This window comes from Dermacentor albipictus, chromosome 8 (genome assembly GCF_038994185.2).
Source record: "Dermacentor albipictus isolate Rhodes 1998 colony chromosome 8, USDA_Dalb.pri_finalv2, whole genome shotgun sequence".
Lineage (NCBI taxonomy): Eukaryota > Metazoa > Arthropoda > Arachnida > Ixodida > Ixodidae > Dermacentor > Dermacentor albipictus.
Genome location: NC_091828.1, coordinates 15,789,379 through 15,795,417, shown reverse-complemented (window position 1 = coordinate 15,795,417; position 6,039 = coordinate 15,789,379). Strand labels below are relative to the sequence as shown.

The 6,039-nt window shown below is 44.6% G+C and overlaps 1 long non-coding RNA gene across 1 annotated transcript; it reads right to left on the bottom strand.

Moving 5' to 3' along the window:
- Positions 1-244: 244 nt before the first annotated feature.
- Positions 245-3,738, bottom strand: LOC139048369 (uncharacterized). Its single transcript, XR_011507645.1, has 3 exons — positions 3,502-3,738; positions 2,805-2,867; positions 245-465 (listed from the first exon to the last, which is right to left on the bottom strand). It is a non-coding gene; the product is annotated as an uncharacterized lncRNA (long non-coding RNA).
- Between the last annotated feature and the right edge of the window lie 2,301 nt (positions 3,739-6,039).

The following is a 6,039-nucleotide window of genomic DNA, read 5'->3' as shown; positions in this document are numbered from 1 at the left end:
AACTTACTTTCCGGGTGCCTCTTGTAAGGTAACGCCAAATGCTTGCACAGCATCACGCAGAAATAATGGCCAGTTCTTCGGCATACCATCCATTAGTGAATTCCTTGTATGTTGCATGTTACAAGATACTGAAAGATAAATCATAATATGCTGTTATTTTTTTTCATAAATTGTATGATGAGCTTTTCATGCATAAAAGGTGATTGCAAGCTAAAATGCAGCAAGGCATCAACTTCACACCATGTCACATACTCATACTTTATTACCTAATAGATTAGAAAAGATGCAGAAAGCGTAATTAAGAAGAGTGACAAATAGCAGCAAAGGTGATCATCGATAAATCTTGAAGATGATTGCCACCGCTGCCAGAGTAGACCAGCCTTCGTAGGAGAGCACTGGCTGCCCACAAAAGCTTGCTGTCACAGGCCACCCGTGACGGTTCTTGTAGACATAGGAAAGCAATACCTGCACAGAACAGGAAAAAAAGGGCAAGGGAGGAAATGGGAATGTTGAAATTGGAACTTCAATTCGCAATACGTGCTACGTAAGAAGTTTGGCTTACATTAAAAATAAATTTAAGCATTCCTTTCTCTTAAATTACGGGTATCTTAAGGTATGTATGCAATGATGTTTAAAATGACTAGTATATTTCCTATCATGAGAAGCCAACAAACACTGACACCAAGGACAACATAGGGGAAACTACTTGTGCTTAATAAATTAAATAAACGATAAATTAATGGAAATTAAAGTGGATGAAAAAACACCTTGCCGCAGGTGGGAACTGAACCCACAACCTTCGCATTTCGCGTGCTATACTCTACCAATTGAGCTACAGCGGCGTCGTTTTCCCATCCACTTTCTTGGGTATTTATGTGTCCTAGTAGAACACTGGGAGTGTTAGCCAGCGCCCCAACTCAGAGGCCTTGTTCCTGGCATATAGTCATTAAGTTGCATAGCAGAGTCAAAGTCAGCCTTTAAATTATTGTATGGTGTTTTGTGGCTAAAAAGCCACTTATCAACCTGTCAAACAAGTCTGAGAAGCTTCCTGCAAAATATAAACAGTTTAAAACAGTAATTCACTCTGCAGGTAAATGATGTACTAACTTAAGTTAAATAGCGTCTTATATTGTTGAACTAAAAGCAAGTTTGGCATTTTGCGCTGCCTAGCTGTTGCCTTTCTTTCAAACTTAAACATGACACAGTACAGAGTAAGCAGGTAGCATGCAAAGGAGGACTGGTGATAAAGTAGTGTTCCAAAGTAACACTCCTAGCTGGATCAATCACTTTTGTTGATATATTTTCAAGTGACCCTAATTGGCTTCGGACAATACCTCACACAAATGATGCAACACCTTGGATGATGCTTCATACAAAGTTGAAAGTATCTCATGATGTGATCAAACGATAACATTGCCCGCTGACTTGGAAGTGTTAACATGCTGTTTGCGTGAGAAAGTGCGAAGTGATTCGTATAGGTGGCAAATTATCAGTGTATCTATACTCTCAGGTAATTCTGAGCATCTATGCTGACTTGCAACTGAGAAGCTACTGCACACAAAAAGGTGTATTCAAGTGCACACAATGGTCCATGCAGAATAATTGCCCACCTAGTGAAGAGGCAAATGTGGCAGGCTAATGGGCCAGGGCAAATAGATTGATAAATTCTGATAACACATCCAATGATATTATTGAAATAGGTGATAAAAAACAGCACAGGTAAAATTGCAGTCATGACAAAATTTTAAAAGCACCTCTGCAAACTGCTGGAACCCTCAGCATCATGCCTGTTCTACACGCACATATGTTGCAGCGCAATCTATATCTCAGACGCAGGCGCATCCACAGATCACTTTGTGATCTCCTCACAATAAGGTTAAAAAACAGTCTGGCACAAGCTACTTGATGCGATTCATTTTGCAAGCACCAGCCAAGTGCTCATGGTGGTAGAACGAAATTGAAGTTTGTCCTTGTATGGAAGCCTTGGCCCATGTTTTATCAATTCTAGCGGCAAAGCACACCTTTTACAGCACACATAAATCTTAAATAAGACTGCTTGCTGATGCTGTACAGTAAGTTCCTGTAAAGAAACTATCACACAGAAAACATTTAGAATACCAAACTAATCAAATACTGGCTTGAATACATTTGTGCATTAGGGAAGCAAGGGTAATGTACACTGTTGTAGAAAATTTTTACTCATGTATGGAATACTTCTATGACACAGCAGAGTTAATTTGTGAGTTCTTACATAGCAATGACTACCTACAGGTAAATTTTGTAAGGCTTAGGGAAACTAATTATTAGTAGAACTGTGTATGTACACTGGCACTGAGAAATTGGTTATAATAGTGGCAGCTTATAATGGACCAGAGCTAAAAAATGGCCGTTGGTGAGACACCAACTACACTCTAAGAACAGTTTACACCCTTTGGCTTGCCCCTTCTGCCACACAAAAATAATCGTCATCTGCCTTGATCCGTTTCCTTTCTTTATCGCTGCAAGCCCGGAACTTTCCAGTGACGAACGGCACGCGCGTTATCAGAAGAGGCACTCCAAAGGGTGTAAACTGTTCTATGCTGATAACGCGCGTGCCGTTCGTTACTGGAAAGTTCCGGGCTCGCAGCGATAAAGAAAGGAAACGCATCAAGGCAGATGACGATTATTTTTGTGTGGCAGAAGGGGCAAGCCAAAGGGTGTAAACTGTTCTTAGAGTGTAGCTATTTTACCACGAAGCGCCCCCTGGCCTTAACCCACATAAAAAGCACTGGAAGGACCAGAGAGGGTACAGTACATTGGCTTACACTGATCATGATGAGGTCCCGTCATCCAGCTAGCGCCAAGGTACAAGAAGGATGTCCAGCCGTCTATAGAGTGAAAGGGACAAAATAAGATAGCATCAAGTCAGTTGAAAGGCAGATTTGCAATTACACATAAGGTGACCCAGTCACAGTCATTCATTAATAAATGCCAAGCTGTCGTGATTTCACTCCCAGATGAAGCACCTACTAGGTTAAAGGTTTTGCTGCTTACTTAGAACAAAACAAGTGAAATTTGTACATCAGCAGACGATTTAATTTGGAATTGTATAGATGAAGTAAACATTGCAGTTATTTTTTTTGTTTTGCTATAAAGTGGGATAGCTACAAACTGCATAGTCACTGACACACGCGCGCACACGTAAGTACAAAAGGACACAAAATAAGGCGAGTTCAGTCGGGTTCAGCATTACAGCCAGCGCGTCATCTTCGAATGCACTCCTTTCGGTTGGCTCGTGCTACGTTAACCACAGGCTAACAAGCAGGGCAAAATTCTGACTGTTGTTGCGGAAGTCGTGGAGCGCGGTAGTGCTGAACGGCTGAACACAAGCAGAACCCTCGTATAAAAGTAATGACGAAAACTCGCAGGGCAGAAGAGCCCATATATCAAGAATTGCCGCGGGTAACACCTAAATATATTCACATTGTTGACGAAAAACGAAGCGCAATGTATTTCACTTACCGAAAAAAGTGTTATCCGAACGTGCGACGTACAAAGACGCACCGAGACACGAAGGCGGCGAACGCAGATCCCGCCATTGTGGTAGTAAGCTGTCGGCGAAAACACGCAATACAGCCGATGTCACGAAGCACTGATGCAAAACACACGGCAAACAGCATCAGCACAGCTAAATGACTCCAGTTAATATCCAGTATAAATGTACAGAACGGCTTGAACAACTGGCATAACGAACCCACGACCGAGAGATTGCGGGCGGGAGTGGCCGTTTTTTTCAAACTTCCTGCCTCCCAGTGTTTCCAGCACAGAAAGAGATGTCCGACAAATTTGGATTGTGCCGCCGAAGTGGTCGCAGCGCGGTGGCTCTGTGACACCGCTGTGCAACACCGGCATTTCGCTCCTGCTGCTGCGCGAGCATAGAATGGTTTCCAGGCGTCGTGTGCGCGCCCTGTATGGAAAACAATAACACGCCCTTGATTGTTGAAGTTCTGGTGTGAAATTATTTAATATTAAAGCCAATTAACTTATGTTGCTTCGAACGAGTTCGATTTGTCTGAGGCGTCTTTTATTCGCTAACGTCGACGGCCGACGGTAACCGCACATTTAATACGTCGTTTGGCATTTTATGCACTTTTAGACAAAAAGATCTAGAAAAGTTCTTGAGTTAGACATTCTGAATGCGTTTACCAAAACAGACTCTAGTGACACCCGTATAGTGGGTTTTGCCGCAGATAGAATATATGCTAGCATATTCAAAGTGCTGAGGTTATGTTTAGAAGAGAGAGAGAGAGAAATAACGTTTATTTGCACCCGCAAAAAGTGCCCCGAGGAGGCAAGAGTCTTCCTGTCTCCTCGGCTTACTCCTCCCCGTTCAGCTGGCTGATGCTCCTTGGAGCTCAGCGGTGTCTAGGGCCATGCGGATGACTTCTCTTTGGTCATCTTCCTTTGAGCTGGCCATTAAAGTCTCCCAGGATTGTCTATCCCTGTCTGGTTTATTGTATCGAGGACATGTCCATAGTATGTGGATCATGTCCGCCTTTGCCCCGCAGTGTTTGCAACTCATGGCCTCAATGCTATGGTGCCATCTCTTCAGAATGTAGGGGTTGCAGATCACCCCCGCTTGGAGTTGCCTCCATGTTATCTCTTCTTGCTTACTTAGTTTCTTATGCGCCTCTGGCAGTGTTTTCCTTCCCATTCTATAATAATCGAGAATTTCGCTGTAAGTGTTTATACCTTCCTCTTTTTGTAGGGGCTCCCTGGCTGTAGAGGCTGCAGAAATTCTATTTTCAGTCTTATCATAGACCAAGACGTCTATAGCCGTTTGTAGCCATTTCAAGAAGTTTTTAAGAGGTTTTGTGTTTCGTGGGTTGTTACGACGGCGACCACATCGGCACCAAACTTTCTGATGGAGCCCCCCGTTTTCAGAGACACTTCACGGTCTGTCGCTGCAATCGACCTTACAGTTTTTAGATTTATGCCGAGCGTCTCGGCGAGTTGTCTCAAATCTCCGCCGCGCCTTGAGGCATCGACGATTCTTGATCGGTCGACGTCAGACACCTTGTTGTTTTTCCTTCGTGGCTTATTTTGATCCCTGAACGGAGGACCCCGCTTTCGCACGACGCTCGCCTGTTCGTCTTCAGGAGTCCCACCTTCCATGGCGGTCAGCTCAGGTAAAAATCAAGCACAGCTGTAGCACCGGGAGCACATAACAATTAAGAGGTCAGACCGCCACTACTACAGAAGCGCCGTGAAGGCCGTCTGCTGAGTGCTCTGTTTTTGTTTCCCCACCATCGCAGGAGAACGGCGTGTGCAGTTTCGCCTGCGGTGACGCAGACGATAACTTGTCTGCTTTAGCGTTTTTGTTCTACTGCTCTATGTCATTCAGAAATACTTCCAGTTGTGTAATTCTAAAGAGAACAAGCTCTTCTTAGTACTTCCACGATTTCCCTGTCGTCTGCAAGCGCGTTCGACTTTCCGCTTGAAAAGCAGACGATATCGTTTCGTAACCTAGCGGACTCAGCAGACGGCGTTCACGGCGCTTAGTTCCGGTCTGACCTTTTGTTATGTGCTCCCGGTGCTACAGCTGTGCTTGATTTTTACCTGAGCTGACCGCCATGGAAGGTGGGACTCCTGAAGACGAACAGGCGAGCGTCGTGCGAAAGCGGGGTCCTCCGTTCAGGGATCAAAATAAGCCACGAAGGAAAAACAACAAGGTGTCTGACGTCGACCGATCAAGAATCGTCGATGCCTCAAGGCGCGGCGGAGATTTGAGACAACTCGCCGAGACGCTCGGCATAAATCTAAAAACTGTAAGGTCGATTGCAGCGACAGACCGTGAAGTGTCTCTGAAAACGGGGGGCTCCATCAGAAAGTTTGGTGCCGATGTGGTCGCCGTCGTAACAAGAACTGTCGACGAGAACCCAGCGTTCACGCTGAAACAGGTAAAGCGAACCGTTGAACATGAAATACTTGGCCTCACAATTAATACAGCACCAGTTCTGTTGACCGCCTCCTCGACGCACACACCTACTCCATCAAATT